The sequence below is a fragment of the Periplaneta americana genome, chromosome 13 (assembly GCF_040183065.1).
Source record: "Periplaneta americana isolate PAMFEO1 chromosome 13, P.americana_PAMFEO1_priV1, whole genome shotgun sequence".
NCBI classification, from domain to species: Eukaryota; Metazoa; Arthropoda; class Insecta; order Blattodea; family Blattidae; genus Periplaneta; species Periplaneta americana.
Window position 1 is genome coordinate 46,925,686 of NC_091129.1, and position 12,860 is coordinate 46,938,545.

General features: G+C 32.8%; 1 long non-coding RNA gene across 1 annotated transcript in view; it reads left to right on the top strand.

Moving 5' to 3' along the window:
- Nucleotides 1–6,814: 6,814 nt before the first annotated feature.
- The window catches only part of LOC138711855 (uncharacterized), a 44,453-nt gene continuing 38,407 nt past the window's right edge, over nt 6,815–12,860 (top strand). Inside the window, exon 1 of the long non-coding RNA XR_011335502.1 lies at nt 6,815–6,949. This is a non-coding gene — a long non-coding RNA (uncharacterized lncRNA). The remainder of the gene's footprint in view (nt 6,950–12,860) is intronic.

The following is a 12,860-nucleotide window of genomic DNA, read 5'->3' on the forward strand; positions in this document are numbered from 1 at the left end:
AAAACCGAAGTACAGGAATTATGACTAGATGTATTTGGACTTCGGTTTAATCTGTAGCTAGTACTGTTTTTTAACTAAGAAATGCCTCAATATGTAATTTGTCTCAAAGTTTTGGCAGCAGAGAATATGCTACATAGTAGACCTAACCTGAGGCAAAATTTTGATACTGTACACAGAAATTTACAAGATAAAGATCGACAGTACTTTTTCCGTAAATCAACAGAAATAAAACGACATAAAAGTGCACTTTCTCAATAAGTTTCTGTTCCCAAAAAATCACTATTAGCATCGTACAAAGTAGCATATTGTGTGGCACGTTGCAAGAAACCCCACCCCATAGCCAAAGAACTGGTTCTGCCTTCATAAATTGACATATGATTGGTAAATCTGCTGATATACAACTGAGAAGTATACCTTTGTCCCATAGCACGATCAGTCGTAGAATAGCTGACCTGGCTCTTGATATATAGGAGCAATTAATTGAAGAAATTAGGGGTAGGTAATATGCTATACAAATGGATGAGGTAACTGATAGCAACATTGATGCGAACTTGTTCTGTTATATGAGATTCATAACCGAAACCAATATACTTTTTAAAGATCTATTTTGTGAAAGTATAACACTCTAGTTCTTTGACTTTGTCGACAAGTTCATGGAAGAAAACCAACTGGTCTGGAAAAAAATGAGTTTTAATATGCACAGATGGTGCTGGTATCATGTCAGGTGTTTTAGTATAATGTAACCTCTTATCTGTAAGAAAGCTCCTGATGCGTTGAGGATTCACTGTATTATTCACAGGGAGTTCCTTATTGAAAAAACCTCAGCATTGAGTTACACGACATATTGTCATTCGCAATAACACTTGCAAACTACATCAAGAATCGCCCCCCCCCAAAAAACAGATTTTTTTTTTCACAAAAATGTGTGTTGATATGGGAACTGACCACACTTCACTTCTGTGTTATTACAACTAACGTTGGTTGTCCCTTGGCAATAAAATTTCCCGTGTTTTTGAACAGACATGAACTCTACCAATACCTTCCAGAAGAAATCATTTCTATGCCGAAAAATATAGTTGACAACGACTTCGTCTACAAGTTAGCGTAGCTTTCTTATATTTTCCATAAGCTAAATATTCTAAATATATCTCTATAAGGGAATGATACCCACATTCTACATCTATCACACCAGGTGTCAGCTTTCAAAAGGAAGTTATTGCTTTGGAATAAGAAGATGGAATAAGAACACATGTTGGTTGTTTTCCTACATTGAGCACGTTAATAGAATAAGCAAAACTACAATTAAATGAAGAAATGAAATCTGTGTTTGTGCAGCACTTTTCTCAACTGCATGTCCACTTCGAAAAGTACGAGTATTTCCACAGGACACACACTACAACTGGATTAGGGATCCAATCAATACAGACCCTCCATCACATTTCAAAACAACAGAAGAGAAGCAGCTTATTGAGATTACATAAGGCAACATAGTAAAGATGATATTACACCCACCTGGTTTGGTTGAACATTATGTCAGTAGCCAGTTAGTAACATCTGTATTTCTGTTTTTACTACGGTTTGTGATTTTTCCACCGTTCAGTGAACTGACAGTGCCAGTGATATACATTAAAACATATATGTTTCTAAGCTTAATAACTCATATCTCATATTTAAAGTGCATCATCAGTAAATAAACATATGAAAGAGGGATTTTTGTCTTTCATTATCGCATATTAAAAGTAAATTGTCGAGAGAGGAGGCGTGTGCTGCTTTCTGAAGCTCAGGAGATCACGATAGCGAAGTTTGAAAACCCTTGTTATAGGTGATATTTGTTGTCGTAGCTTATACATATCACACTTAAACCGCACAATATACAAAATGTCTTTTGATGAGTAGCACAAGGAAAAATACCGTGGATAGGAAGTCATTGGCAACATAGTGACAAAACTAAATTGTTGTTACGAATCGTGTGAAAAGTCTTCATGAAACAATTATTGTTTCCAACACTAAAAATTTAAGTTTCAAAATGATTGCCGTTTGAAATGAGCCTTACTTCTCCATAACAAAGAGTTCAACTGACAATCTTTAATAAAACTACGCTTCCAGTGAGGTGGCGGTCTGGAAATGCGAGAAGGAAAGAGTCATGTTTGACTGAAAATAGCGACTGAACTGTGTGCTATCAGTTCAGAGACGCAATTGTCTATAATCTTCAGCAAAGACATAGGCTAAAGATTTCATGAGACGGGTATTCCATCAGTGAACACTTAACTTAAAAGAGTGCCTGGAATCACTAAGACAATCATCCTCAGCTCCCAGCATCATAGTCTCTGAGCTGGTGTGAGGGTAAAAATTCCGAATATATTGGTTTAGAATTCAAAGCGACAAGTTTTGACAAATAATACTTAAAATAGTTAGGCATAAAACTGCTAATAGTTCAATCTCGATAATCTTTTTCTCCTAGCCCTTATCGTGCTCCGAGAGTCGATGTTTTAAGACTCCATTCTTCCCTGTCTTCCCAGTTTTGAGTTCCGTCTGTTAATTAAATTATTCTTCTCTTCTTTAAACGTCCCTCTTAATAGTCAAGTCATCTGCTTCTTGGACTCTTGTATTTCACTGTCGATTCCAGCGATTTTCTTATTAATTTCTCATCATCTATCCTTTTATCATGACAAAATAAATCGTCTCAATTTTTGTTCTATAAAATATGTATGTACATTTAGAATAATTTTTTATTTATGATTATTATTATTAATTATTACTGTTTTGGCAGATAAGTGCAATGGATTTAGAATCTTTGAATATAGAATTATTCTATAAATAGTATTTATGTTTAGGGAGATTTTTGGTTTATTTATTATTTTTATTTTGTTGGTTGTCTTTGTTATGGTTGGTGTTGCTTTTTTTTACGGAGTACTTCTTATTTAATAAATTAATCATTTCTTCTATCCGACCCTCTCTTACCAACAATTCCTTTTATAAATGTTTTCCCTGAAACAGTAGAAGTTCGCTATAACTATGAATTTTAAATGGCTGACAATAAATCTAATATCAATGAATACATATCATCTCTGAATCCCGAATTCTATTAATGTCAAAATGGTTTTATGGTAGATTTTATATATCAATTGCTTATAGTTCACACATATAGTTTCGTTCTACAACAAACACTATTTTTATCAACTTATAAAACTTTTGAAAAAATAACGATATCAACAATAACAATAACAATAATAATACAACTTTGAAAGCTAACCAAATGAAATTCAAAACTTAATAAACTCTCGAAATTTGAATCATTTTCATTATCTAAAATAATTTTTATTTTGTTACTTAACAACGCTGTACCATTTACTAGGTTATTTAGCGTCGATGTTAAAAGTTATGTTTTACTTAATGACGCTCGCAACTGCAGAGGTTATATCAGCGTCGCCGGATGTGCCGGAATTTTGTCCCGCAGGAGTTCTTTTACATGCCAGTAAATCTACCAGGTCGATTTTAGCGTCGATGGGCTCAGTGATAGCGAGATGATATTTGGAGAGATGAGGCCAAGGATTCAACATAAATTACTTCACATTCGCCTTATGTTTGGGGAAAACCTCGGAAAAGCCCAACCAGATGGTCAGTCCAAGCGAGAATCGAACCCGTGTCCGAGCGTAATTCCGAATTGACAGGCAAGCGCCTTAGCTGACTGAGCTACCCCGTTGGCTGAAATAAAGTTTTAATGATAAGAAAATAATAATTAAATTTTACAAAGTAGCTTGAAATTAAGTCACTGCACGGGCTGTATCTATATTAATAATAAATCTGTAGCCGAGATTTTTCTGGTAATTTTCGATTTTCCAAAAGTCCTAACATATATAATTAACAACCCTGAAACCGAAAATCGCATTTTTGAAATTTTTGTTTGTATGTCTGTCTGTATGTTTGTTACCTTTTCACGCGATAATGGCTGAACCGATTTATATGAAAACTGGAATAAAATTAAGTTCGTTGTAACTTAGATTATAGGCTATATAGCATTCAAAATACTTTATTTAAAAGGGGGGTTATGAGGGGGCCTGAATTGAATAAATCGAAATATCTCGCTTATTATTAATTTTTGTGAAAAATGTTACATAACAAACGTTCCTTTAAAAATGATTTCCGATAAGTTTTATTCTTTACAAAATTTTGATAGGACTGATATTTAATGAGATAAATGAGTTTTAAAATTTAAATAACGCCATCCAAGACGGTGCAAAGAATTAAGAAAAAAATACTTCGTCTATAAGGGGCCTTGGACAACAACAATCGAAAGCTATTAACATAGCCTACAGACAGTGTTTCTGTGTTTGTATGACGTAATATCAGAAGCTAAATTAACCGATTTGTATAATTAATTATTATTTCACCATTGGAAAGTGTAGTTTCTCTAGATGGACATAATGCTCTAATGTTATTACAGTAACGTCTGAGTAAATCGAGGACAGGTAGGATTAAAATAGCTTCTTATGCACAGAAAATTTGATATAGACTATTTTGTACATTCGTTTTCTGTATCTCTTAAAATAATATTTATGTACACTCATTTTAATCTCAGAGAATTAACGAACAACGAGAGTGTATTGATTTAGTATGCAGTAATAGTACGTTAGCTTAGCAATCCATTATTTTATAATTCAAATTTTAACTATGCGCAATTGAATCGTGTTAAAATACATAAAATATATATGCAATAAATGCAATGCAAAAAAATTGGGTAATGAGCGAAGCAGTTTATCTTGCGCTGTTGTAAAAGTTGTTCCCTGGATCAAACGTCCTATTTTAATAATGTAATTACTTTATATTTATTTCTAACAGGTGCAGCGGAGCGCACGGGTACGGCTAGTAATAAATAATGCTATACGTTTGTTTGAATTTTGTGAACACAATATCAAAGTTATAGGATTGTTACATTACTCTTGGAAAGGCAATTCTTCAAAAAACAGCAATACAACACCACAACAATGCGGAGCTTGCGTCTTTAGTCAAGATGGCGCTAATCATGCAACAGCAAATTACAGTTGCATTGTGGGCAAAAATTTACGGTAATGATCGTGAGGCAAAAAATGGCGAGACGTAATTTTAAAGTAGTATTGCAGCCGTCGATTTTGGATAAGTGGAGAAAACGACTTCTGGTAACGGGAAGCATCCAGGAAAGAAAACTTCCTGGAAGACGCAGTTTTAGCACAGATGCAGCAACAACGGGTTGCATTCTGGAAGCGTTCGACAATAGTCGAAAAAGTCGACCCTCTAAGCTGCACGTAAGCTTGGTATCAGTCATGCCAATGTGTTTCGTGCTTTGAAATGTGAGAAGTACCATCCTTTCAAACCGATTCATGTACACGAACTTTACGAGAACGACCCTGAGAGGAGGATGGAGTTGTGGAGTTTGTTTTAAGTTGATGTGCAAACTACGAATATTAGTTAAGAAAATGACACTTTTCTGATGAAGTTGTTTTCCATGTGAACGAACATGTTAATCGATACATAAGTCATTATTATGCTAGAGAGAATCCTCAAGTTATTAAAGAGACGTATTTAAGATGTGGAAAAGTTACAGTTTAGACTATGATTGATTGGGTAGGATTGTTAGGAATACGAATCTTGGATGACTCTTAATGCTGATCAGTGTTGTGATATCCTTCATGAAACTGTGATGCCAGTGATGCAAGGTTCAGAATACGTACATTAATTATTGCAGCAGGATTATGTTATTTTATTGCGGCGAGGAAAATTTTTAATCGTGATTTGTAAAACAGGTGGGTGGGAAGTAGAGGACCGACAGAATGGCCAGCCCGTTCCCCTGATCTTACAGCTTGTGACTATTGATTGTGAGGTTATTTGGAGGAGAAGGTTTATGCCAGGAAACCGCAAGACGTCGACATGCTGAAAATAGCAACTGAGGAAGAATTTCATGCTATTCCAATGAACTTGTATCATAAATCACCGAATGACTTCCCAAATCGTTGCCAGTTTGGATGTAAATGGTAAACATTTTGAGACAATAAAGTCACTTGGTTAGTATTATTGTAAGTGACTTGTTTAAATTTGAAGACTTGCCTTTCCAACGGTAATGTGTTATTTCCTGTAACATTAACACTGTCATCATACAATGAAGTCACACGTGGGTATAGCTGTATTTCAGATACAGTCTGTATGTTATATTGTTCTATTGTTACAATTAAGTATATATGTGATGTCTCTTAAGGTGACATTATTTTAGCATATGATGTATGGTAAGGAAGATGTCACAGATTTCTGATACTCACAGAACCCTCTCTTCATTCTCATTAATATTTCATGGCATTACTCTACTTCGTTATTGGAAATGTTGTTAAAACATTGTCAATTTGCTAAAAATTGTTCTTAAAGTTTCAAATAAGTTAATTTTTATACCATTTGTAAAATTAAGATAATGGTTCTTGTTATATAATTTGTTCGTATGTAAATAGGGCATTTGCAGGAACATTGTTTCAAATGAAAGGTATCAAAAGGTAATAATTATTTATGTTTGTCAAGAATTTTAAAAATACGTTGCTAGTATTATTCCTTCCATAAGCATTTTTGATAATACGGATAACACGCTACCGTTCAGTAGTTGCTACACACGTTTTTCCACTCTACTGCATTGACTGATGTGAAAGGCCTAATATTCTATTGCGCAAGTAGAATATTATCGCAAGCGCAAGTTCGGAAGTTAGTTAAAAGACAATGTGAAACCAGAAAGAAAGCCGAGTTCCATTTATATATATATATATATATATATATATATATATATATATATATATATATATATATATATATGGCAGTACTGAAGTCGCCGATCTCTCATTGCTGTTGAAGCTTGCAGGAAATCAAGACAACAAAATGCTGAAAATTTCAGTCTTTGTACTGGTACTTGCTTATGCATTCTTTTTCACCTTTATAGGTAAGCAGAATTTTGCTCTAAATCTAGCATTACACTGCATAATTGAAATGTTTAATCAAAATTACAAGTTTATGTTAAGTTATGTGTAAGCGAGAAAATTAATACAAATAAGCTACATTAAAGATTGGTCGTTAATACCCCAGGCTATGGTGCAGTAATTGAGTTATTTGTTTCTTATGTAGAAATACATTCATAAATAATTTCGGAATTATGTATTGTACACATATAAATAAAAAATGTTGAATAAATAAGAGTTAGAGTGCTATTTTCGTCAAAATCGCGTTTTACTGAAATAATAATAATTATTCATGTAACATTAATGAGAATAAAATTCTAGACTCGTTTCTTTATCGTTTTATTAGATGTTCATAGATGGCGCAAAGTTATTGGATAAGGTATATTTGATTCACTTGCGTCTTTTATTCCTTGTCATGACTTAATAACAATTATAATAGTAATAATAATAATAATAATAATAATAATAATAATAATAGTAATAATAATAATATTTTGCTCTAAAGCTAGCATTATACTGCATAATTGAAATGTTATGATGCAGTAATTATTGTTATTATTATTATTATTATTATTATTATTATTATTATTATTATTATTATTTATTTATTTACTTATTCTGATGGAATTAAGACCATCAGGCCTTCTCTTCCACACAGCACAAATTGTATATGTCAATAGCTTCAACGTATGTTATGACTAGAGATCGAAATGTTAGTCAGTACTCTTTAAAATTAACTGTGTACGGAGTTTGTGCGATGAACCAAATGGCTTGAAGAGTAGTGGCGTACGGCGCTGTACCATGTAAACAAGAGTATTTTCGCATGAAGAACAACCACAGTACACACAGAAAAGAATGATTTCAAGAGTAGGACTGTGTTCTGTATTACAAAAGAATAAACATGGCCTTTAGTGTAAACTTTTAAATTAAAATGTTACTATATCAGAGGCACTGTTCTTAACAACATGTTTAAACTTATTGTTGCAATAGACAATGATGTAAAATTTTAACTTCAAATGTTACAGGTTTCGTAGGTACCGTTCTTAATGGAATGTTTAATAATCTTTGTTGCATATTTTAACTCAAAACACCGGTACAACTGTAACAAAGGTTCTTTATGCAGAGTTTAAGTCTGTACTACGATGATATTTGTTGTACGATTATAATTTTAACTTCAAACACAGGTACCGCTGTTATTGCAATTTTGAAGCTTATATTACGATAATCTTTGTTGTAAAATTTTAACTTAATACATCGGTACAACTGTAACATAAGTACGGCTCCGAATAAAATGTTGAAGCCTGTATTACAATAATATTTGCGCTGTAAATTTTAACTTAAAATACATGTACCATTATGATACAGGTACTACCTTGTGCAAAAGTTTATTTTCCAATAAAATTTTTAAAGTGCCTGTCCTCAACTTTGTTGAATGTTGGCCTGCACCATCATTTCATAGAGATCTCTGCTAAATTCGTCCGCTGATACTGTATTACTAGTAGAAGGTAGATCGTCAGATTCACTTCATTCTATCAAATTCGAATGGTTTATATATATATATATATATATATATATATATATATATATATATATTTTTTAATTACAGTGCTGCTGTAAATAGCATCTTTTAGAACAGATTATGTCAGCATTACATAAGTTACACACAATTATGTCGCCACTTACACAGACATACTGTCTTCCGAATTCCTCTACTCACTTCTGTACTTCCGCACTTGTTTCAATCACCTTTATTTCAACGAGTGGTTCATAATATCACAAACATTGATAAACTGAAGCATACTACACTTGTTTAGGAGTAAGGAACCTGTTTTAGAGTGACCCTGTAATGCACGGTACTTGTGTTTATGAGCAGGATGTCCACTGACGGATACGTGACGTAATGTATACACCTTGCACACTTATATTTATTTCAATATTGTTGGACTTTTTAATTATGACTAAATTCCTCGATCGAAAGTATAAAAAGGCACTTACGTACTTATTCACTTCAAGTCATCAAATACATATATAATTATTATTTATTCGAAGACTGAAAAAAATTTCTAACTACGTTTCAATATATCCTGACATAACAGGTATAACTAACAAATAAGCTCTACAAAACAAAATCGAGTTCCAAGATAAAAGAGAATTTAGGATAGCTTAAAAGTATATGGCTGAGGATTCTACTTGTTTTTGTGACAGAAGCGAGCATGTGCGACATTGGAATGTTATCATGAAAAAAAAGACAGACAATATGACTAATATGACTTGAGAAAATATTCCTGAATTACGTTCTATGTATATCTGTCCTAAAGTCAATCTTCTTTCTGTTAAATTCTCCTTCATCTAACACAAAATGTTAATTATAACTAGGTCTGAGGAATATATGCCGTTATACTACCAGTGCGCTTCCTGCACCTCTAACTTTGAGTACGTCTCAGAGTTGGGGTGAGTTAACGGAGTGTCTTTTGTTCGTTTGAACTCATGCTTATCATCACGGTAAGTCAGTCCTCAGCATTTGGGTGGTTGAAAGCCATTCCTTTGACTTCGAAACACAACTACCTGCTAAAGAAAAATTTAAAGACATTATTGTCTTTGTTAAAGAAAAATTACACTATTTTAAAGACATTTAATTTCCTGTCTGTAGAAAATACACCTAATAAAACATTCAAAATTATCAGCCTTTTCATTTCACTATGTTAATATGGTGGTGTATTAAATTTTTGTTTTACATAGCTTTTCAGTTCTCATATTGTTGCAGTGAATAACAAACCACATTTTCAAATTTTCTGTTGCTAAAAAAAAAGAAAACACAGCCTTACATCTAGAAAAACTTCATTCCACTTCTGCTGAAACAATGAGGATATATTTTTGAAATATTTTATACAAGCATTAACTATCTCATAATCTGTATCATATTATAAATTTCCTCATTCGAAATTGTCACAAATTTTACATTGGCGTAAATATTCATAATGTTTATCCAGTATTTTTTTCATCTTGTTTGCTACATTTTTTCCTATTTCGTGTTTAAACTATTCGGTTTGTCACAATATAATTGACAAAATAATATTTTATAAAAGCAGAAATACACCTAATATGACATTGACAGGTATCAGCCTTTTTATTTCCCTATGTTAATATGATGTTGTATTACGTTTTTGTTTTACATAATTTTTCATTTCATATATTGTTTCAGTCAATAACAAATCACATTTTAAAATTTACAAAGGAGAATGATTACCTGTTGCTAGAAAACAGCCTTACATCTAGAGAAACTCGTTCCACTTCTGCAGAAACAATGGTGGAATACTTGAAATATTTTACACAAGCATTATTTATCTCAAAATCTGTATCATTATTACAAATTTCCTCATTTGAAATTAAATCACAAATTTCGTCCTCGGCATCTTGCTATTATTCTTCTTTACAAGACGTTGAATGTTGCCTGTTACGAATAGCAGTATTCGGTCGTAATGTAACCGATCAACTAACGTTCACTGCTGAACGAAACACACTCAAATCCCCACCCCAATGCAATTACGTACTGGTATATAAAGGCAGGGGCGCATGAAGTGCACTGTAACGACATACAATTCTTAGCCCTAATTATAACACTTCACATTAAAGCAAAATTTCCGGTTTAACACCATCAGTTATCTCCTGGATGCTGATTACTTCTGAACCTGAATAATTTCGTATTGTTATAAATGCAATCGTTCTCGACATAATGAAAATGTCATATTTTGTATCCACACTTACCAACATTTAATCCAGTAGGCTACTGCTTGCTTTATGAATTCTATTACAAATTTATTCTACAATTTATAGTGGTTCGAAATTAATTCAAACCGATTAAAATTTATATTCAAAAGTTTTTTTTAATTCCGCATTCATATAAGATTTTAAGTTATAAGTTAAAATTTCGACTTACTGAACTATCCACATTCAAGACAATATATATGTTTATACCATACTTCATATAAACTACAACAATGACCTGTAAATACATAATTTGTTTACGTAACTGATCTCACATATTCTAAAATTATTGAATCTGGGAATGGTGTCTCTCATTAAGTGCAACACGCTTCGTTAACTTTCATAATCCTAAAACTCATGATATTTATTTTATTCTGAAAGAGTTTTTTTCTTCTCGAGGTACGATTTTGAATTTCGTGTAGTTTTCTCGTGAGCAAGCAAGACTTCGAAAGTCACGAAAGCCAGGTTCCTGCAGTTTTAAATTGAATAGAATTCTGAAAAGTAGTTGATTCTATATTCCAACAGAGGTTAAGCAAATAGTGTTACTTAGTTTTGTATTAAACTACTGAAAACATTCAGAACTAATCATGTGTTGTAGTGAACAATTGAAGAAATGATAGATTCAGAAAAGATATTGCTGAGCCATAGTTATGGTACTGTTCACGAATCTCATCGAACCATACACATTAAATAGAATAGCAGCAGCCAATGATATAATTTATAATTTAGTCAATTACTTACTCACTGTTCTGCTAATATATTTTCTTTGCCAATTAATTATACGTATATTGCTTTCAATATTTTCCACTATATTTCTGAAGAACTCATTAATGAATCATTTATGCAAATATTAATTTTCTATTTACTTACGTACTTAATGATTTATTTACGTAAACTAGTTAATAAGTCACTCACATACTATATGTATCTTACTCATTTATTTATCTTATCACTATTATTTTTGTTTTCTCTTAAGTTTAGTTGCTTATTTCCCCGATGTAAAATTAATAATATACAGGAAGATTCAAACCACCCTTAACTGTCATTTATGTCGGAAACTAGTGCATTAAAACTTTTGAGACAAAAATATTATAACTAAAGAACATGTGAACTTCCATTTGAGCTGGATTTAATCAGTCAGCCCTAAGAGGAAGTAGGGTTAGTGGCGTATTACTTTAACATTTCAAATGGGAATCGGGTCAAATAAGGTACCATTTGATAGAGTTCTTCAAAACAAACAACTTTCATAGGTAACGTTTTTATCGATTGTTACTCTTTCAATGAAAAAACGCATGAAAAGACAATTTCATCGAAATTGAGAAATGTTACAATATGAAAATGTAAACAAGACAATTAATGTTGACATATGTAACTAAAAGACTGGACAATGATATTAATTTTTACAAATGTTCAAACTGTCTGCCGTTCTGAGCAGCACACACCCGTTACTCTTCTTCTAACACTCTTAGTGACTCCTAACACTTCTGCGGGGTCAAGTGACTGGAAGGTCTCTCGGATTCGCTGCTTCATGTCAGTTCTTCTTGTGGAACGATCTTGATGGACGATGATTTTTAACCGTCCCCAAAGATATAAATCCAAACGTTTCAAGTCAGGAGATCGTGCTGACCATTCTACAGGTTCGCATCTGTTTGTAGTACATAGGAGGTATTTGTAATCACTCTTCACTTTTAGGTACTTATTTTATTAGTCAGTAGGTACAGAGAAAACAAAACAATTCCTTCTTACTGTACATTGTTGGGCAAGGCCACCTGAGCTTATTATCTGGCTAAGTGCAGTGTACATGTAGACCTGGCCGTAGATATGTATTGCGGTGAACTAGAGGAAATACTGCAAAGGGGAAGGGGTAGTTTACTTGTATTCACTCCTCGACGGTGCTGCAGGCCAACAAATCTACACTGAGCCAGGTAATTGTGCGTGTGTACTGTGTCAACATTAAATGTTCTTATCTTGTTTACATTTTCTTCTAATAACATTTCTCACTACTAATGAAATTACCTTTTCGTACGTTTTCTCAATGAGAGAGTAGGAATTAATAAAAACCTTTCCTTTGAAAGTTGTTTGTTTTGGAGAGTTCTATCAAATGGTACCCTATTTGACTCCGACTCTCAT